The 23,297-nt window shown below is 34.6% G+C and overlaps 1 long non-coding RNA gene across 2 annotated transcripts in view; it reads right to left on the bottom strand.

The window, feature by feature from the left end:
• The window catches only part of LOC111767873 (uncharacterized), a 57,303-nt gene that overhangs the window by 30,438 nt on the left and 3,568 nt on the right, over nt 1–23,297 (bottom strand). The window contains exon 1 of one of the 2 annotated variants that reach the window (XR_011425159.1): nt 6,662–6,890. The exons of the other annotated variant lie outside the window; for it this stretch is intronic. This is a non-coding gene — a long non-coding RNA (uncharacterized lncRNA). Of the gene's footprint in view, nt 1–6,661; nt 6,891–23,297 lie in introns of those variants that run through there. 2 annotated transcript variants of the gene reach the window in all.

The following is a 23,297-nucleotide window of genomic DNA, read 5'->3' as shown; positions in this document are numbered from 1 at the left end:
AAACCAAAAAAAAACCCCCACTGATTTTATTTATATTTTTTTCTTTCTTAGATGCTGCATTTGACAAGCCCAACTTTCTCAAGGATAGTAATTGCTATTTAGCCCACCTTGTCATTAAGGAGTGCTAGAAAACAGATGATAATTGTGTATTACATCTACTGTTTTCTAACCTCTTTCTACGACCTACAGGAGTTACTGACTTCTCATTTTTTCCCAAAGGTTGCATTTGTAACGTAATAGATTCTGCAGAATATGTGCCTGTAGCAGAAAATGGAAATATATTCCTTTGTGAAATATGCATGTTTTGGAAACACAGATAGTCAGATATAGGATGGATGAGGCATAAGAAATGCCAACAGAGAATAAGTTAAAACAAAATCTGAAAATCGAAGAGTATCCTATGATTTTTGTAATACTTGTGAGGGCCCCAGAAATGATGTATACATCTTATAACAGGACACACCAGTAGGAACTGGAGGAAATACACGATGCAGAGCTGTGTGTTGAGATTTTACTCAAATTTTTATTTGGATACAGAACTTTTTATTTTTCAGCTTGAGCATATAACTGCATGATCATTTATATGAATGAAGTCAGTCAACACCTTCTTTTGACTTCCTTTCCCATTCTCCTCAGTGGTTTTACTGTACTTTCACTACTTTCCTTGAATCCCTAACCTACCTCTTGTCTGATACTCTCACCTTGGTCTTCAAACATGTTCAATCCTTTCCACGCAGAAAACAGAGACAATGATCAATGTATTTCAGCTTCCACGTCTTTCTCCTCTTTGGACACACGCTCTTAAGAATAATCTACACTCATTTGTTTACTCTTATACCTCCCAGTGAGTCTTGAATCCACTGCACTGAATTTTTTTCCCTCAACCACTTCACTGAAACTACCTGAAATTGACCTCTGGACTGTCAAATAGACTTTTAATTTTTCACTTGCCTTGATTTCTTTGTGATATCTGCCTTCCTGGACATTATCTCCTCTTTTAGCTTAATTGACACTACTATTTTGATCTTCCTTTTTATCATTCACTATTATTTATCTGGCTCGTTTAGCATTAGTTTTTCATCTGCTCTCTTGTGACTGATGAAAGACATCTTTGTTCCTGTTATGGTCTTTGTACAGTCCCTTCCATGATATCAACTATAGAAAATTTTTTTTCCAGTATTAAACTTTCTCCAGAGTGCAAGGCTTATTTTTATTCACCTTCCAAACTCTGAACATCTATATACTTCTATAATATAAATCTCAAGAATATTATGTACAAAAATAGTAATAAATAATAACACGATAGAAATATTAATATATTTCACATACATTATCTGTTTCAATTTCCATAATAACCATTTGAGAGGAATTACTCTATGTGTTTTACCATGAAAGAAACTAAGAATCAGAGTGATTAAGTAACGTGCACAATGTCAAAAAACCATTGAGAGCAAGTACAGTGATTTGAATGCAAGTCTATCTGATTGCTAAATTCTACTGCTTCCCAAAACAAATTTTATATACAATAAAATCTGCTTTTCCACCTTGTCTAAAGCTCAGTTAATGACTTCAGCATCCATCAATCATTCATACTTGATATCTAAGAGACAACTCTGACCACCCCATCTCCAATAATACCCACATCCAATTTGCTTACTAGTTTTGATATATGGGTGTTAAAAATGTCTTTAAATAAATTCCTTGCTTCCTTCTTTCCTTCCACTACCCTTGTTCACAGACTCCCAGCTCTCTCTAAATCATCTTCCATTCACTACCTGAGTTATCATTCTTAAGCTTTTTCATATCATTCCCTTGAACAAAATCTTTCAGTTATTCTAACTGCATGCAGAATAAAGTCCATACTCCCAGTCCTCCCATGCACACATCCCTTATCATTTCTAGGTGTATCCCTTGCCCCTCAGTCCCAGCCTTTTGGCTTTAGATTTCTTCCATCATTGTTCGGTGTGTGAACATGCCAGTCACTTTCACATTTTCCCTTATTCTTTTGCTCATGCTCTCCCTTCTGCCCTTATTTTCTTCCCTGACTGGAAATTCAGTTCATTTCTATTCATCACTGATATATTTGGATCCAGATAGGTCAGTTATGTGTCTATTTCCCAAAATAAACTGACAGGTTTTCAGGGCAAGAGTCAGGTATTCATCTTCACAACTCTCCTCTTTTTCCCCTAGAGACCCTTAGTCTAGAACTTCTTGCACATAAAAGCTCAGACTGAAATTGTTCTTTCACAGCTACAGTGGGATAATAAGAGAAAGTTTCAACATTCATATATGAATTTTTGAGATCCTGGGAAAATTAAAAAAGTGAGAATAAGCAAAATAACTAACTTTATCAGAAATTACAAGGTGACAATGACATATGCAAAAATCCCACCATAGTATTATATAGTAACATGTCAGGACACTTACGACATAGAATTGATCTTAAAAAAATTTAGGAGTAGAAAAACAAATTATACACAAAGGATGAGAGAACAGAAAAGCATCACATTTTCCAAAATCTATAGCTATAAATATATTTTCTAAAAATTAAGGACACCACTAGGAAAATGCAAATTTTACACAAAAATATTCAAATCGTGAAAGAGAAAAATAGAATGAATAAAACTCTTATTTTAGCAAAATTTAAAAAGTCAAGAAAAGAACACATAAGAAAACTAGTAAACATGGAATGCAAATTCAACTAGGATAAATAAGACAAATAAAAGATTATTACAATACACGTAAATTAAGGTTAAAAAGCTTTATATGTTTTTAAAGGAAAAAAGGAAAGCAAATCCAGGTATATGTAGCTTATACTAAAAAAAACTAAGAATGGGCAAATAAATAAATATATAGGCAAAAATATAACTGATACAAGCAACCAAAAATATTGTAAGATGGCAAGTTTACATTAGATGACACAGTAATCAAGAAAAAAGTCTTATTTTGCATTAATGAGAGAAATGTTAATCTTTTATAATGGGAAAAATTATAACATTATGAACAGTTATAAACACCTGTTCCTTTAATGTAGCAGCAAAATATATAAAGCAAGAGTATTAGAAAGAAAGATTGTCAGCCTCCCTCCCTCCCCAAAGAATTCACATTAGGAGACAGGAACTTACTTGCCTCCGAATTCAACAGGCTGAGGAGACAAAGAACTGAGGCAAGAGATTTGCACATCACCCTCAGCCTCCCTAGAATCTTATGCCGTACCATGAATATATATTCGTTTTGAAATTACAAATATTATTTATAAAATCAGTTATGTCTTTTGTCACTAAAAAAACTCATTAAAATTTCCAAATAGTAACAATCAAGTCAACATTCCCTAAATTCAATGCAATAAAACATATTTAAAAAATTAATATAAAACAGGAATTAAAAGAAAAATCCTCTAAATATTTTTCCTAAAAAGGAAACCAAATTTTAAAAAATACACTCTGTTTTAAACTAATACTAATGAAAACTTTACAAGGAATACCTATAGGATTCAGACAAAGCTCTATGCACTAAAAAATGTCCCTCTTAATTAGAGAGGGAAGGTATAGAAAATAAATGAATTATGCATTTAACTTAAGAAGGTAGATAAAAAGCAATAAAATATATCAAATGAATTTAGGTGGATGACATTAAACTGGATTTTAAATGTAAAATTTCTTAAATATTAGTGTGTAGTCCCACTTTATTTTCATTTTTGTTGCCTGTCATTTTTTTTTCTCAAGAAGATTAGCCCTAAACTAACATCTGCTGCCAATCCTCTTCTTTTTTGCTGAGGAAGACTGGCCCTGAGCTAACATCCATGCCCATCTTCCTCTAGTTTATATGTGGGATGCCTGCCACATCATTGCTTGACAAGACATGCACATGTAGGTCCACACCCAGGATCCTAAATGGCGAACCTCAGGCCATTGAAGTGGAACTTGTGAACTTAACTGCTGTTCCAGCAGGCCAGTCCCCTTTTGCCTGTCATTTTGATGCCATCTGCATGAAGTCATTACCAAGATGAATGTCATGAAGCTTTCCCCTATGTATTCTTCTAGGAGTTTTACAGTTTCAGGTTTTATGAGTAAGCATTTAATCTATTCTGACCTGATTTTTGTGTATTGTGTAAAACAAGTGTCTGATTTCATCCTTCTACATGTGGATATGCAGTTTTCCCAACACCATTTGTTGAAGAGCCTATCCTTCCCTCCTTGTGTATTTTTGGCACCCTTGTCAAAGATCAAGTGACCATATATGTGTGGATTTATTTCTAGGTTCTCCATTCTGTTCCATTGGTTTATGTTTGTCTTTATGCCAGTACCATACTGTTTTGATTACTGTAGCTTGATAATATGTATATATTTTTTTCCATTTTTCTCCGCAAAGCCCCCCGGTACATAGTTGTATATTCTTCATTGTGGGTCCTTCTAGTTGTGGCATGTGGGACACTGACTCAGCGTGGTTTGATGAGCAGTGCCATGTCTGCGCCCAGGATTCGAACCAACGAAACACTGGGCCGCCTGCAGCAGAACGTGTGAACTTAACCACTCGGCCACGGGGCCAGCCCCGATAATATACTTTTAAATCAGGCAGTATGATGCCTCCAACTTTGTTATTTCTGAGGATCAATTGGGCCTTTTGTGGTCTTTTGTGGTTCCATATGAATTATAGAATTGTTTTCTCTAATTCTGCACAAAATGTCTTTGGGGCTTTGATTACATCAAACAAAAACTTCTGCACAGCAAAGGAAACAATCAACAGAATGAAAAGTTACCTACTGATTGAGAGAAAATATTTCAAATCATGTATCCGATAAGGGGTTAATTTCCTAAATATATAAGAAACTCCTACAACTCAATAACCAAAAACCTAATAACTCAATTAGAAATGGGCTAAAGACTTCAACAGACATTTCTCCCAAGAAGATATACAAATGGCCAACAGGCATACGAAAAAATGCTCATTGTCACTAATCATTGGGGAAATGCAAATCAAAACCACAATGAGAAATCACCTTACACCTGTCAGGACGGCTATTATTAAAAAAAAACAAAGGACAAGTGTTGACGAGGATGTGGATAAACTGGAATCATTGTACACTGTTGACAGAAATGTAAAATGGTGCAGCCACTATGGAAAACAGTAGGTTTCTTAAAAATTTAAAAATAATGGAGGCTGGTCCTGTGGCCGCTGTGGTGGCCCAGGGTTCCGCTGGTTCGGATCCTGGGCGAGGACATGGCAATGCTCATCAGGCCACGTTGAGGCGGTGTCCCACATGCCACAACTAGAAGGACCTGCAACTAAGATATACAACTATGTACCGGGGGAATTTGGGGAGATAAAGCAGAAAAAAAAAAAAAAAGGTTGGCAACAGTTGTTAGCTCAGATGCCAATCTTTAAAAATAAATAAATAAATAAAAAATAATGATCCAGAAACTGCACTTCTGGGTATATGTACAAAAAACTGAAATCAGGATCTCAGCAAGATATTAGCACTCTGTGTTCATTGCAGCACTACTCATAATAGCTAAGATATGAAAACAACCTAAATGTCTGTGGATAAATGAATGGATTAAGAAAATGGGTATATATATATTCAATGGAATACTATTCAGCTTTTAAAAAAAGAAGAAAATTCTTCAATATGTGATGGTGTGGATGAATCTTGCAGACATTATGCTAAGTGAAATAAGCCAGACACAGAAAGATAAAGACTGCATGATTCTACTTATATGAAACATCTAAAATAGTCCAGCGGATGAAATCAAAGACTGAAATGGTGGTTACCAGGAGCTGGGGGGAGTAGGAAACAAAGAGCAATTAATTGATAGGTATAAAGTTTCAGTTAAGTAAGATGAATAAGCTCTAGAGTCTTGCTGTCCAACACGGTACCTAGAGTCAACAATAACGTATTGAACACTTAAAATTTGTTAAGATGATAAATCTTATGTTAAGTATTCTTACCACATTAAAAAAACAGTATGGTTAACAAGACTAAGAACTGGAATTTTGAAATGACCAACAAAATAGACTCCTAGTGAGCCTGATAAGAAAAAAACAGAGAGAAATAAAAAATAAACATTATCAATTATAATAGGAATATAATGACAGAGAAGAATAAGATTAAAAATTGTAAGGGAATAAAATTATATTAAGTTAAATTTAGAAATATTTCTGTAGGAAATATATGGTAACATAAACTACTAGAGCTGATTGAAAAATGTAAGAAACTTAAATAAACCAAATTATATAAAATAAATAGAAAACATAGTCAATGATAAACCTTGCTACTTAGTCCATGTTATTTAAAATATTTAAGAGCATAGATTTAAAAAAAAATGCTTTCCCATTTATTTTAGAAATCTAATTGAACTCTGATGCCTAATGCTGACAAATTTCATAAAAATAGAAAATCATAGACTCGTTTCATTTATAAAGGTGCAGTAAATTTGCATTTTACAAGAGGATTAAGTTCAGAACTCAGTCTCTAAGGTGAAAATCTGTTTAATATTTGAAATTATCCCTGAAAATCCCTTAAAATGCTCGTAACAACATAATATGTTGTTTTGTGTTTATAAACCAGGTCAATACTATATTACTCTGCATGTACGCCAGATTACAACAGATTAAATATTAGCTTTGCATTCTGGGGCCCTGTTGGTTAAAAAATACATACATTGAGAGGCCAGCCCAGTGGCACAGTTGTTAAGTTCACATGTTCCGCTTTGGCAGTCCAGGGTTAGCTGCTTCGGATCCTAGGTGCAGACCTATGCACAGCTTATCAAGCCATGCTGTGGCGCGCATCCCACATATAAAGTAGAGGAAGATGGGCATGGATGTTAGCTCAGGGCATCTTCCTCAGCAAAAAGAGGAGGACTGGTGGCAGATGTTAGCTCAGGGCTAATCTTCCTCAAAAAAAAAAAAAAAGAAAAAAAGAAAAAAAGACATACATTAAACACTAGAATAAAGAGTCATCTTAGAAAAGTCTTGCAGGGGCCGGCCTGGTGGCACAGTGATTAAGTGTGCACGTTCCACTTCGGCGTCCCAGGATTCGCCAGTTCAGATCCTGGGTGCAGACATGGCACTGCTTGGAAAGCCATGTTGTGGTAGGCATCCCACATATAAAGTAGAGGAAGATGGGCACAGATGTTAGCTCACGGCCAGTCTTCCTCAGCAAAAAGAGGAGGATTGGCATCAAAGATTAGCTCAGGGCTAATCTTCCTCAAAAAAAAAAAAAAGTCTCCCACAATGAGAAGCAAACAGGAACTGACTTGATCTGAATACAGAGATTCCTCTCTTCCTACATCATGCTCTTTTCAGAGGATGTATGCATCGAGTAGAATGGCAGAAAGAATTGTCCACACTAGTTAAGAGTAATTTTGCACTTGAAGGAAACTTACTTATCATAATAAAACCATGCCCAGAAAACAAATGCAAACTCTGTGTACTTATAAGTAGAACAGTAGAATGAATACCATTTAAGCAAAAGAAAAAAAAAGAAACAAGGTTGTCCACTAACACCACTAGAATTCCAAGATACTGACATTATATTGGAGGCCATGATTGAAATAATACATCGACTGAAATAAATAAGAACTAAAATTTTTAAAATAAAAGGCCGGGGCTTGCCCAGTGGTGTAGTGGTTGAGTTCACACACCCTGCTTCGGTGGCTTGGGGTTCACAGGTTCAGATCTTGGGTGTGGACCTACACACCACCGTCAAATCATGCTGTGGCAGTGTCCTACATACAAAATAGAGGAAGATTGGCACAAGATGTTAGCTCAGGGCTAATCTTCCTCACCAGAAAAGAAAAACTGAGGCAAGTTTTCATTAGAATGTAATACTTAATTGGAAAAATAAAATTGTACTAAGAAGAAAACACTATTAGTTGTTCTAGGAGAGTTAGGAAAGTGACAGACACTTTATCAATACCGTGAAATTAACAACTGAAATTACTATCTTTTTCATGTATTAAGTCTTTTTGAAAATGATAAAATAATCCAAATTCACAATAGCAAGAATAACTATAAAACACATAGGCATAAACCAAACAAGAAATGCGTAAGGTCTATAAAATAAACTGCAAATCTTTGCTATGGTATATAAAAGTTAAGACAAATAGATGCTACATTTTTAGATGAGAAGATTCCATATCACAAAAACATAAAATGAGTCAACAGTAAATGCCAAGCTCAATCAAATTCTCAAGAGGGTTTTTTTTTGGTGGGGGGAAGAGACAACAAATTTATTCCACAGCTTATCTGGATGAGGAAATGTTCAAGAAGAGCCAGAAAACTTTTGAAAAGGAAGAAAATTAAAATAAAGCTGAAGTATTTTTAAAATGCGGTATTGATGCAATAATTTACAAATAGATCAAAAGAAGCAAGTGAGGAGTCAAGAAAAAGATAGACACACATATGGGAATTGATATACGGAAAAGGGAAAATTTCACTTCAATAGCGAATGAATAATATAGGAATAATTCCAGCCTTATAATGAAAAATAAACCACGAATGATTTAACAATTTAAATTTTTGAGTAAAACACATACTATTAGAAAAGTATTTTTTAATATTCCTTAGATGAGGCAACTTTTCTAACCATAATATGAACAAGATGACATAAAACAGAGGACTGATAGACTTGACAAAATTAAAATTTTAAAGTTTTATATATTACCAGACCTTATAAACAAAATTAAAAGAAGTGATACAAGAAGAAAAACATTTTAAACATAGATAGCATAAAACAGTTAATATCCATGATATGTAAAGAGCCCCTACAAGTCATAGTGAGACAGGCTGTTTTAGAAATTTAGAACCAATTCTCACATGGAGTGCAAAGATGAAAGTACCAGAATGTTTACTGCTGCATTGTTTCTAATGGCAAAATATTAGAAACAACTCAAAGGCTCATCAGTCAGAGCATTTATGTATGTTTCATAGTAAGAGTGTTTCATCGGGTAAGCAATGTGAAAGATCCACTTGCTTCATAGCCTTATCCAAGACTTTATAATCTCTGTCAGTCTTTCCAATTTTAGTCATTTTGGTGGCTGTGTAGGGTTATCTAATTACTGTTTTAACTTACAAATCTTTTAGACTATTGGGTTGTGCATATTTTCATATGCTTACTGGTCATTTTGGATACCATCTTTTGTCAAGAGTCTCTTCAAGTTTTTTGGTCATTTTCCAGTTTGATAGTCTTTTTCTCATAGATTTATAGGAGCTCTCTCTATATATCTGCATATGAGTTCTGTGATGAAAATACGTATTGAAATATTTTCTCTCAGAGTGTAACATGCCTTTTTACTCTCTCCATAGTGTCTTTTCATAACAGAAGGTCTTAGATTTAATGAACACCAACATCAACAGAACATCAATATCAACACCAACATCAACAGAAATGAGTGCATATCCACAGAATGACATGCACAAAAATGGTCATATTAGCTTTATTTGTAATAGTCAAATTTAGAAACCACCCAAATGTCCATCAGCAAGAAAATGGAATGCTGCATCAATGGAAAAGAAATTACAGCTACATGCAACAACACACATCAATCTCACGATCATGGTTAAAACCACATCTGCTGTAACAGCACAGACAGGTGCACACTCAAGGATAGCGATGAGTGGAGTAGAAAGACAAAACAAAATGCATACAATCTGATTCCATTTGTGTGAAATTCAACAACAGGCAAAATTAATCTATGGTGAGAGAAGCCAGAATAGTGTCTACCAGTGGTTTCTTAAGTGGGGGTGACTTTGCCCCCCAGGTACATTTGGCAATGTCTAGAGACATTTTTGGTTGTCACAACATGGGGAGGGGGTGCTACTGCCATCTAGGATTAAAGGGCAGGGATGCTTGCTATTTAGATACTGCCTTTTATTTTTCTCTGCACTACATTGGACAAAGATATAAGCAGCAAGGGTGAATAATCAATTAAATCCATTAATTTCTACCAAGCAAGCATCAAAAATTGGAAATGGAAAAAAGGAAAGAAGGAAGGAATGCAGAACTAAAAAGGCAGAACTAAACTTCTGATTCATAACATTCCAGGAGAATATAGGCGGAGATAGGGAAGGAGAATAGAATGAGGCAAGAGTACTTTTTTTTTAACTTAATATTTCTGCTTTATTCTTCTTTATAATTTCTTGCTCCTCCTTCATGCTACCAATATTCTGTTTTCTGAGGATATTTATTATGCTTATTTTAAAACATCGAACTAACTTCTATATTAATTCTGGTTTGTCTAGGCTGCAGCATGTTATCTTTCTTTTAGAGATTTTTTTTCAGATTTCTTATTTTTTTTTTTTCCTGTAAATTTTGAGGGTTGGAGAAAATTCTAGGGATGCATTGACTTTGACCATTCCAGATGGTTTGAAGGCTGTGGAATGCATAAGGCAGAGGGTACCTGTCATATCTCTGCATTCAAGCATCTTCATTTGCTGCCTCCTCATAAGGTGGCCCTAATATTTAGGAAATGTCTTTATAGCTCTCACAGGGAACATTTCTCTTCCAAGAGCTCACTCCATAAATGCAGTGGTTCCCACATTTGTCTGCATATGAAAATAGCCTGGGATGCTTTACAAAATTTGCCTGTGTCCCACACCCCAGAGAATCTCACTTACTTCATATGAGCTGTTGTCCTGGCACAAGAATTTTTTGAAGTTCTCCAGATGATTCTAATGTGTAGCTAAGATTGAAGCTAGTTTTACAATTGGAAGATTCAATTTATAGAGAACAACTAATCTTATCAATCTGTTTTAATCTGTTCCTAGTAGCAGTACACTACGGTAGTTGTTCTTAAGCTACAGTGTGCTTCTAGATCATGTAACAGGCTTGTAAAATCACAGATTGGGGGGCCCAGCCCAAAGTTTCTGATTCAATAGCTTAGACTGCCACCTGAGAATTTTCACTTCTAACAAGTCCCCTGGTGATGCTGATGCTATGGGCCCCAATCTCTAAGAGAAGGATTGCCCTACAGTTGATATTTACACATATGCCTAATTTATAAAAAGTATGTTAAGATGCTGATAATTGTTTTATCACTTTTTAAACAAAAGTATTTAAGACAGTAAGTACAGCATGAACATTCAGTAAATATAATTTTAATTGAAATGAATTAAAATAGATTTTTTTAAGAAAATAGCTTGGAAATTTGGAGCACTCATTGAACTAAACAGAAAAATACTAGAATGCTGAAAAGCTCACATTGGAAGTTACTGTTCTGATCCGAAAATTTGGAAGTTATAAATAAAATTATTAACCTTTGTAGTGATCTTAAAGTTTTTCTATAAATATTATCTTAATTTTCTTAGTACTTGAAAAATACGAACATGAACACATTACTTCCTAATAAATCCCAATGAAAGATAACTTTAAACATGCTGCAATAATCATAGTAGAGCTTAAGCTACTGTATTTGGATTTCATTGTCTGCATTAAATAAACCATATAAAATAACTGCTTTGGAGAATTGTTTATGAGGATTTCACCTGGAATAACATATACTGAGAGTTTATTAAACCATCTTGGAGATGTAGGATAATCATTTTTTCTCCTATTAGATCATAACTCTAATAACACTAAGCCATAAATTGATATGTAATTGATAAGTTCAGATCATATAATATAGATTTGTGTGATTTACTTTAACACTGCATATTATTTTTCATAGGTAAAAGCTAAAAAAATGCTAATGATAATTAAATATTTTAGGTGTGATTACTCTCCCATCGCCTAACGATTTATTTTTTATGTTTTTTGAAGCTATGTGAGGCAGAAGCTTCAAAGCTACAACCTATAGAACTTCTATTTTCCAAAGAGGAATGCTGCACGTAAGTCATTTTTACACGGAAGCCTAGCTTGTAAGTACATGGCTTTTCGCTGCTGAAAATCCTGTCTTTCATAGGAGGCTGTCCAAAAACGACAATGAAAACTGCTGAGCTCCTGCAACCATTTTATTGAATCTAAACTTAGTGGGCTAGAAACGTGAAATACTTTTATTTTTACCATCCTTTATCAAGTCTCTCTTTCTCCACCCTTCTCCTTAGGGACATCTTTGAGTCCGTAGTAAGACAGAAGCATAGGGCTCTCCAAATCAACCCCAAGGAGTGTCTGGGCTTTTTTCCAAGCTCTCCATAGAATACAGGGTACTTAGGCCTCTTTGTCTACAGTTTTGGTTCCTAGTGACAGATTCCCAGGTACAGGAGAGATCTATTCACTGCCTTGTTACAGCTACACTGGTTTTGGAAAAGCAATCATGCTAACTTCAAAGCACAAAATTCTAATACAATTATTCCTGATTTTTTACTGGAAATCCGTCCTTTAGATTCAATTAAATGAAATATTTTTCTGAAATATAGCTGTTTAAAGTTCAAAGGCAATTGCTCTTAAATATATGAATTGACTTTTTGCACAGTTTAAAATATTATTTAGAAATATATTGGATTGGAGGTGTCATAGAACTATATGATTTGGGTGTTTGAGTTTTTCTCCACTTCCCTTCTCCCCTACAAGGAGTTATCAAGATTCTTTATCCTGAAAAACAAAAAGAAAAAGAAAAAAAGAAAGAAAAAGTTTTATTTATCCTAATTGGATGCTTTTGCCAAATCTATGCTTTCCGTAGAACCATCTCAATGATAGAAATTAAATAGTATATTTGACTTTAAACATCACCTAATAACTTCCAGAAGAAGTGTAGGTGACCTCAGTACATTATGCAGGATACAGATAGCGTATGCTCCTATTTACAAATTTGCAGAGTTAAATTGATAAAAGTTGAACAACAGACATAAATTGACTAAGGACTAATTAGGGAAGATATGCTAGAAGAATGTTTTAAATTGGATTCTAAGGGAAGAAGCCCAGGAAAAAAAAAGTTAAAGATGGTATGCTCTCTTTGGAGAGTAGGGGAAGGGAAGACTACATCAGGACTGACGCAATGCATACTGAGGTGAAAGGAGGATCTAGAAAGAAAACCTCTGATTCTCTCAGACGGAGCATTAACAATTCAACTTCCTAGTGTCCCCTCCCAACTTTCAGCGATGTTACTTCTAAAATTGAATTCATTCTTTACCTAAACATGTAGACAGATGGAGACGGGGGGAATGGGAGTTCTCCAAGTATGACGGACTCGCAGATGCAGTGGGGAAATGGAGGTGGCTTGGGGCTCACTGGTTGTTCCCAAGCTTTTGAGCACCCAAGAAGACTAATGTCCCAAGGTCTGCTCTAGATTTTCTCTCCATGTTAGTATAGAAAAGGATTTTTTAGCTCATCAGAGACTTAGGAAACCTGCACACACAGTGTATAGTTTTTAAATTACTATATCCGCTTGTCCTTTAATAACTCAGTTTTTAAAATGAATATTTAAAATTGAAATCAGTTAATATATTTTTTCACCATTTCCTGTATCCTCTTCTGATGAACAAGTCTCTTTATAGACATTTTTATTTCATCACAGAGTGATCTAAAATCTAACTCTAAAATTCTCTTAATGTATCCACTAAACAAACACCATTGCTTTCAACAAAAAACCACTCTCTAGTGACCTCAGATGAATGTCTGATACCTGCTTTAATTTGAATAGGCCAAGAATCTGCAGTTTGCAGACACTTAAGATCTGTTACTTCAAAATATAAATCTGCAAGATTCTTTTCCAGAATGAGATTAAATTTCCCAGACCAAAATATTCCTCCTCCACTACTACTCTTCAATGATATAGTATTGCTGGGAATGACTTTTCATCACTATGTTATACAAAGATCTTTTAACCCATTCTGCTTTACAAAAAAGAAACTTAGTATTTTTCTCAGATTCAAATATTTTGAAACCCTAACTTAACTTGAAGCTGCAGTTAATCTTATAGGCATCTTGAAAGAATCTCATTTAAACAACTTATTTTTCAATTTAAAACACTTAAAAGCAGAGAAGTTTAGAAACACTAAAATCTCACTCACATAACACTCCCATTTTGGTAGAAGTAGTCTGTGACAGCAATAATTTTGTGTAAAATGAAAAAGAATACTCTGATTTGTCAATACATAATACAGAACTGGTCTACACAATTAGGCATTTTTGTTTTACCTATTTTGGAGAATTGCTCAAGGAGAAATCTATACGAGACATGGAATTCAGATTTAATCAAATAAAATTAAGATCATGTATGCCTGCAGCAACTTATTTTATTATTATTATTTCTATTTTTATTACAGCATTGGTGATGTTCTACCCTTATTATAAATAAGCCCGTTCATTGTTATTATTTACTGTTTTTCTTTACAAAGCCTGGCGGAGAAGTTAGATAACGCCAATTTGAGTCCAATAAAATCCAGCAAAACAGTGGAAATTAGCTAGTGCAGATTACATTATGTGCAATAGTTTAATGTGTTATTTAGTCATATGGATGAAGAGATTAAAAAAATGCATTTTGTTTACTGAAGGGTAATTATTTATTTTAACTCAGTATTTGTAAAATTTTAACCCAATGCTGCACAACAGCATAGCTCCCATCTGTATTCTTACAGCATCTCCTAACTCTTCTCTAGAAATTCATTACAATTTTAATTTTGCTGAATCTATCTTATTATATTAGATCCTTCTTCTGACTGTGAATGTCTAAAAGTTGGGACTACATCTCACTTAAAATATGAATATGTAACACAATAGCTTATCCTCAGAGCTGAAATTGGAATTGTTTTAGAAGGAAGTAAAGGACAGCAAATCAGTGCAAGAAAACAACTAAACGGAAAATATGCTATAAAAGCACAATATCAGAAAACATAATGGTATAAAAGTAACAGGCCTTGGAAAATTCCAGAATTGGAAACTAAAATGCTGTTTGTTGTTAAAAACAACAAAACAAAATGAATAAAAGCAAACAAACCTACACTCCCTATCCACTCCTCATCTTTTTTGCTTCTTTCTATCATGTCACTCATTTTTTTTCAATATTCATATCAGCTTTGGCTACACCCTAGCCCACATGGCAGAAAACTTGGTTGAGTTTTTAATCATTCAATAAACATTCCCAGGCATTTGTCAAATCTTAGTGCCAATTCTAAATTCATTATAATGGATTCTGAATGGCCCACCTTGGGTCAGGTGCGCACCTAGAGTTTGCCAGATGTGGCCGAAAACTGAAGCCAGACTGTTTAATGACCATGGGTGTGTAAGTGGGAAGCAGGTCCCAAAGAGGAGGTACTGAAGATGTCCATGTAGAGCTCACATAGGTTTGCTAAACTGAAAGAATGAATGAGTGAACGAATCACACCAAAGCATAAAATCCATTTAAAAATTCTCATCAATAAAGTTTGATTCATACATTCTTGGAATGGAAAGTATTTTTTCATTGGTGACAAGAAAAATAATAATTAAAAGCAATATCTTGTGAGTCACATCATTCTTGGATACTTGTTATCCTTCCTTTTCCTTCTCCTGTATTTGTCTTGACTTTAGATTAGTCAAGAAGCTTTTAAAGTACAGAACTGGCTTTTCATCTATTCTTCTGTTGTGAGAAAATATGTAGTTTTTACATAACAGGATGTTCAGTGTATGTTTTTAAAACTGCTATTTTTATTAGTATCCTCAGTGATTCATGTTGAACAAAGATGTTTGTTAATGAAACATAGGAACTGTTAAAATACTAAATACTGGAATTCCCATTTTCTACTTCCTTTAACTCTCTTTACCTAATTTAGTCACGTTTTCTCACACAAACTCAATAAGATATATGAAAAATTTAATTAAGTTCTATACACATTCTATAATTTTTCAAAGCCCTTTCTTGAGGTTGCAGTGCACTAGGCCAGGATGCAGGCCAAGCGTAGGTTAAGTGTCTTCAATAGCAAGATAAGTAAAACAAAACCAAGCAGCATGCCAAGAAGTGAGGCAATAAACAGGAGAGAGAGTGCATAAGCAGGAGAGTGAGGCTGGGTAAACATCTGAACTGCGTCATGAGCTTGCGGCTTGTGATTATTTATTTGATGTGCCAAGGTGTGTGGATGCACTACTGGGTCCATTTAGAGTTTTAGGCATAGGCTAATTTCCACCCTGCTTCACCTTTAGGGCCTACCCAGCAAATTTATACACATTCCGGGGCATTCCTGAGGTTACAGATAGAGTGCCATCATAGTTTCATTTTTCTATACCCATTCTAAAAAATCAAAATTAAGAGTTTGCAACAGTGTTCATGGGAGGGAAATACTTCTTTGATGACCTACCCACATTCCCCTTCTTGGTAATTCAGCGCTGACTGCTGGGGGTGATCACGAGCATGGAAGCCTAAATCTTATTAGGATTGCAGGAAAACATTTATATAGCAAATACATTTGATGTTGAAGTTCTAAAGGAAAGTTCTTAATTTTTTAAAAGAGCAAATTTACATATTTACCCTACGATCCTTTTCTTTCCTTGACATCCTCTGTCATCCTTTGAGATGAACGTTATAGATATGCTATATCATTTTCAACTTTAAAAATAGGTGTACTTGATACAAGAAGAATCATTTACTGCTCTAAATTTACCATGCCAAAACTGGTCTTCAAACCACAGTTATAAATTTCTTTATGGCTTAAATGATTTTTAATGGTATCATACTCATAAAATCAAACCTTGTATATATTGAATAGTTGCATTAATTCCATTTAGAATAAGAAAAAACAGCGAACTTTTAAACTTTTTTCTTACTAACAGGAGTTTCAATTTTTAGAAAAATCTAAACCCTTCATGATGTCCGGGAGGAAATACTATTCAATTGTTTGCTGAGGTATAGTACTAGTGACAGATTAGAAAACACTGTGCAGTACAAAAGGGATCAATTTTAAAAATTAGGAGATCTGAGTTTAGTCTTGCCTGTCAGTAGCTTTTTGTCCACTAGAAAAATTATACAATCTCTGTAGACATTCCTTTTCTACAAAATTTAGGTGATTACATTTACTTCTATGGTCCATTACATGTAGTTTTAAGATTCTACAAATATATGAAAATCTATTTTGTGTCAATATTTTTCCTTCAAATAATAGAATTTGATTAACCTGAAGAATTTGCATTATATCTTTCTATCTTTTTTATTCCTCAGAGAGTTATGATACATGAATAAAAGAAACACTATGAAGATCATTCAAAATTAAAAATCTTACTTTCTTATTCATTCTGTAAATTAACCAATATTTATTGAACACCAACCATATGCAAGCACTCCTGTTAAACACCAAGGCAGTTACAAATTCCTGCCCTCAAAGCGCTTACACAGAAGTTTTATACTGCCTACCAATGAGTCCTACAGCTTACAGATACATTTGATTTGGTCTGCAGTGCTGACTTCATGGTGTTTGTTATTTTTATATTTTTATTTATTTTATTTGCTAATTGTAAAGTGATTTTACATAAATATATGCATTTCTGGCTTATTTCAAAAAATCAAATTATGCCTTTTATTTTTGTATGATGAAAACTGATGAAAGTAAGTAACAACTTCTACTTTTAGATAGGATCATCACTCTCTAATTGATTATATATGCATTTACTTACTCCTCCTGGCCTTATTTAATTTCAACCCCTATTCTACAAACATAAAAGTACTTGGGAAGGTATCCCACTGACAGAAACCATACTGAGCTCAGTCTGCCAGAGAGTTTCACGTTAATGCAAAGATAGGCAATATATACACCTAAGAGATGATTTTGACAAGAGATAAGCATCAAGAATAGGATAAAGAGAAAGACATAATACAGTGATAAGCTTGTGAGAATCCAGAATGCAAGACAATTTGATAATTTGGTTTATAAGGAATTTCACATCATGTGGATTAATTTTTGTCTTAGTCTATTTATCTATGTATTGCGCTAAAAGAAAATTTTTTGCAGGAACTTTTGAAATATTAACACTATTGGGGTAAATACAGGCCATTTCCTCATCCTTGAATTCTACCAAAGTGTTTAAATAAATCTTTAGGACAGCTTAAAGAACAGATAGGAAAGAAGGAAGAAGTGTAAAGAAAATAATAATATTTATCTGAGAGAAAGGAGGAGCAGGGAAAGAGAAGGGGGTAGTGTATGGAGCAGGAGAAGGAAAAGAAAAATCATGAGAGAGAGAGAACAAGGACTGCTTTCATGCTCAGCTAGCACTCGGTAGCTATCTGGTTTATTACCTGTTAAAAAAATGCAGGAAAATAAAAGAAAATACTAATTTTAGTTTAGAAGGTGGTACCACTCTAAATGAGTATGTAAATATTAATTATGTTTGGTTGCATCTTTTTGTTTAACTTATGGTTTGGAAATTCCATTTTCTATTAAACAAAAATCAAGAAGTTTGGAAACAACCTAAATGTCTATCAATGAGGAGTTGATTAAAATAAACTAATGTCCTTATTATGGAAAACTTTGTAGTAAGAAAATCAAAGCTGATTTATCTTTCAATTAGTCACAATAGGCATAGTGCCTAAGGCTCACAATACTTTTAGGAACCCATGAAAATGTGCTAATTTTAATTTCTTTTAAATTCAGAAGAAACAAATATAATAATAAAAGATAATAAATCCAGCCTGGAATATATTCATCTTTATACCAACATAGTTATAAAATATAACGTTAATTTTTTTTATTGAGAAATGGGTCAAAGAAGGCAAAAGTGCTGAGGGCCCACAAAAATCATCATTTGGCCCTGAATAAAACAAGATGACAAATCTCATGATGTACTGATATGGAATGATGTCCAAGGTATTTTTTAAAATAACAGCAATCGACAAGCAAAGTACCATTTCATCTGTGTTAAAAAGGAAACGTTTATATAACTTGTAAGTGTATGAATATCTCTGGAAGATGTACAAAAAACTGAACACATTATTAGGCCTTGAGAGAGTAACTGTGTATCTGGTGAATAGGGATGAAAGAGAGTTTTCCAGTAAATATACTGTTGCATATTTTGAATTTTGAACAATATAAATTTAATATCTGTTCAAATAAAAATATTTAAAAAATAAAGTAGGTTTTCATAATATTGAGGCAACTGATCATTAGGAAGCATATCTCTCTCTTGTAGGGCATCAAGTATAGCCTTTCAAATTAAGGATCTATTTTGAAATATAATGATTACTATACAGACATCACATGATCTTTCTGGAATTCAAAATGTTTAAGTATGGTGTTTCCAACAAATTCCAAATTTGGCCTCAGCTCAATTAAATTTAGAATGGCAAGATTTGTCCACAAAGACTTACATATTCAATCGCCTTGGTGAATTTCGTTTTCTTTTCTGAGGTGCCTGTCCTCTTCCTCTGCTTTAAAATACAAATTTCAGTCTTGCCCTGCCTCCCACTAATATCAACCACCAAACCCCACATTGCATTAAAGATGCCCATAGAAATCAGCTGCAGACATATCCATTACAGATTAGAAACCCCATGGCCCTTTGATCCCAATGACTCTTCAGCGCCTCAGTAAACTCCCATTGCCCGATAAGTGCAGTTTTATGCCTACTTGGAAACACTCATGCTAAGGAGGACTGTGCAGTACATATATAGAGCCAGTCATAGCTGCCTTGTCTCACAAAATATTAATCTCTTTCCATTTTCCCTTCAAACCTGATACTGACTTCTCCTCTCAGGTTCACTGCAAATACACTACCCCTCATTTTAAGAACACTAAATTACTGCATAGGATGAAATGTCCATTAATATAATCTTCCTCGATGAGGCCTAACCTTCACCCAAGTGATGATGGCAGTGAGTGGGAGGCAAAGGTGCTATCACTCCACTCCATATCTGGCTCTGCTCTCAAACACCACCCTCCTGTGCTCTTGCTTGTCCTTCGACCATAATCTGGTGTTTACTTCCTACAGTGATTATTCACTGGCTTGGGTACTCAGCTGCAGCCAATGAGAGCCATTTAACATTTAAACTTTCCTTAGCTCTATCCACTTCTGCCTTTCAACCAACTGACAGAATACATTTTTTTTTAAATCTTCAAGATAGAGAGACTTTGTAAGTATAATACCCTAAAATGAGGTCACTGGTACACATACCCTTAAGAAATAATTCACTGGCAAAGATGCAGAAAATATTTAAATGAAATAATACGATAGAAGTATTTTTATTAATAGTGTTCCAGATGAAGGGGAATTGTCCAACATAGTAAAGACATATGACAAATCATTAAAATTCATATTTGCAGAGATTTTAGACAAAGTAAATTTATGATATAAATATAAAAACAATGTAAATTATATATAGTCTATTGTTCTAAATATGTAAGCAAAAGTTATATATGTATATGTATACACACAGGCCCGTATATAGCATTGGAATATTGAGAGGAAATTCTTAGGGTGGTAGAATTATTCCTTCTTTACATTGAAAATTTCCAAACTTTGATAATACCAACATATCACTTTTCTTATTAGGAAAATGCCATTTTCATGATCCACTGTATGAAACACCTGACACGGATATATTTTTATTCGTAGCTATTTATATTATCTTTTCTTAGATATACTTCTTTTATTTTTGACTGGTTGCTGTAAATCTAACAATATTCCTCCTTATTATTATTTTAACAATGTCTATTTAGCATCAATATTGTGCCACTTCAATTTTCACTCCTAATCTGTGAAGCTGCCTACTACCTAAACCCCTTTCACACCTGACATTTCCCACCTCACACTTCACAAATGTAATAGCCTTACAATAGTGGATTCTATTTATAAAACATTCCACTTCTCACTTCACACCTAACATTTCAAACTTCAAATTTCATGTCAGATTTTGCAGTCAGGAAAGAGTATTTCCATTTACTGCATCTCTCTTGTCCTTTACCTTTATGCTCCGTTTCCATATTTTTATTTGTACATGCTTCAAAAACATGGCCTTATATTATTTTTCAAAGCATTACATTCTTTTAAAGAAAATTAGAAGAGAATAAAAAATAGCTTTTTGTATCTACACATTGATTTTCCATTTCTGCTTACTAGTCTTCTTCCTATAAATCACAATTTCCATCGTGTATCATTTCAATTCAGGCTGAAAAATATCCTTTAGTATTTTTTGTAGGGCACTCTGCTTGAAATGAGTTTCCTCAGCTTTCATTTGCCTGAAAATATCTTTATTTTTTCATATTCTTTGGAAGATAATTTTACTGGATATAGAATTCAAGATTATGAGTTAAAAATTTTTTTTTATCACCTTAAAGGTGCTACTGCAATGTTTTCTGATCTCCATCGTTTCTGATGAGCAGTAATGCCTTCATTTGTATTATTGTTCTTCTGTATGTAATGCATCATTTTTCTGTGGCTCCTTTAAAGGTTTTCTACTTTGTTGTTGACTTGTATGAGTTCTCTATATTTTTTGGATATTAATCCATTATCAGATGTATCATTTGCAAATACATTCTCCCAATTGTTAGGTTGTCTTTTCGTTTTGTTGATGGCTTCCTTTGCTGTGCAGCAGCTTTTTAGTTTGATGCAGTCCCATTTGTTTATTTTTTCTCTTGTTTCTCTTGCCTGAGGAAACATAATATTCAAAAAGATACTGCTAAGACCAGTGTCAAAGAGCGTACTCCCTATGTTCTCTTCTAGGAGTTTTATGGTTTCAGGTCTTACATTCAAGTCTTTAATCCATTTTGAGTTAATTTTTGTGTATGGCGTAAGATAACGGCCTACTTTCATTCTTTTGCATGTAGCTGTCCAGTTTTCCCAATACCATTTATTGAAGAGACTCCCCTTTCTCCATGAGACTCTGATACTTGTGACTCTCAGTGTGACTCTGATATGCCTAAGTGCGGTTTTCTTTGTGTTTATCCTGCTTACTGCTCTCTGATCTTCTTAAAACTGCAAATCAAAGTTTTTCAGTTATGATTTTTCAAAAATATTTTATTGCCTCGCTATACTCTGGTTTTTCTTTTGGAGCTCCAATGCATATATTTTAACTATGTAGTATTGTTCTATAAGTTCATGGGGTTCTGTTTACTTTCGCTTAAATCTTTCATGTATTTTCATATACAGTTCTTGAGACTGTATAACTTTTGTTTGTTTCCCAAGCCCCTCTAATTTGGCAAGATTCAATCTCCAAACTCCGTCTCCGCTAAGAATCTTGTTAGGACTTGGTTTTAAGCTTTGTTAAAGTGGATCTAGAGTGGGCCTTTCTCTGGGTGTGGCCTTTATCATAAAGCAGTGATTCAGCTTGATTCATACATTGTTAGGAGGTGTCAAGGAGCTCTATTCAGTATGTCTGGGCGATAATTCTGAAGTTCCCAGCACTGCTTACTGTCTAATATCTCTGTTCTGCTCTCACCTCTGTAGCAGCCAATCTCTCGTAATCATTAAGTGGCCATGACTGTGGTGGCACTGCCCAGGTCTCAGTCAAGGACTTGTGGGGAACTCTCCACAGGAAATTCACAACCTCCACAGACTTCTTCTCACAATTCTCTGCCCCACAGATTCCAACAACTCCAAAAGCCCAGAACTCTGACCTCTGCCTCTTTAGATATGAGAGACTTCCATATTCTGATTGAACTCTAGGGCACTGCACTGCAGCTGGGAAATTTTCCCCTCGTAGAGATCAACATCTGTGGAGCTCACCTTGTTTGTCTCTCAAGAACCATAGCCCACGTGTATGGTCATTTTCTTTTAGATATTTAATCCTAACATTTATTCATGTTCCTTCTTGGTTATGCAGTGCCTACCCCAGCAGCACTGTTCCCTTTTTATTCTTGAACTGTTCCTCTTTAGTTGTCTCTCTGACATTCCAATTCTGTCTTCACATTCTAGCTTTTAGTACATTCTCTTGGCCTCCTGGTTTTGTGATCAGTTCATATTATCTTTTCTGGACTGCTGAACTCTGTTTTCTTTTGGACTTCAGGGTACAGACAGTCCTCTGATGTGGAAGTTTCCTGCCACTTAAAGTATAAGAGATTCTTTCTGTCAGATGTGACTATGAATGACCATTACAATTGAGCCAGCCTCCTAACTTCCCTCATCCTTAATGGAGAAGCAAGGGGATTTTTTTCTTTTCTGAGGAAGATTAGCCCTGAGCTAACATCCGTGCCCATCTTCCTCTACTTTATATTTGGGATGCCCACCACAGCATGGCATGCCACACGGTCCCATGTCTGCACCTGGGATCCGAACTGGCAAACCCCGGGAGGCCAAAGCGGAACGTGTGCACTTAACCGCTGAGCCACTGGGCTGGCCCCAAGCAAGGAGATTTTGACACCAGGGATTACTTACTGAGCCTTGTTCTCTATTAGACTGAACTGAAAATGAAACACTTATCAACATAAACCTTCCTCTTTTCCTTGCTAACATAAATTTAGTTAGA

The sequence above is a fragment of the Equus caballus genome, chromosome 14, assembly GCF_041296265.1.
Source record: "Equus caballus isolate H_3958 breed thoroughbred chromosome 14, TB-T2T, whole genome shotgun sequence".
Classification (NCBI taxonomy): domain Eukaryota; kingdom Metazoa; phylum Chordata; class Mammalia; order Perissodactyla; family Equidae; genus Equus; species Equus caballus.
This window is presented reverse-complemented; position numbering and strand designations above follow the sequence as displayed.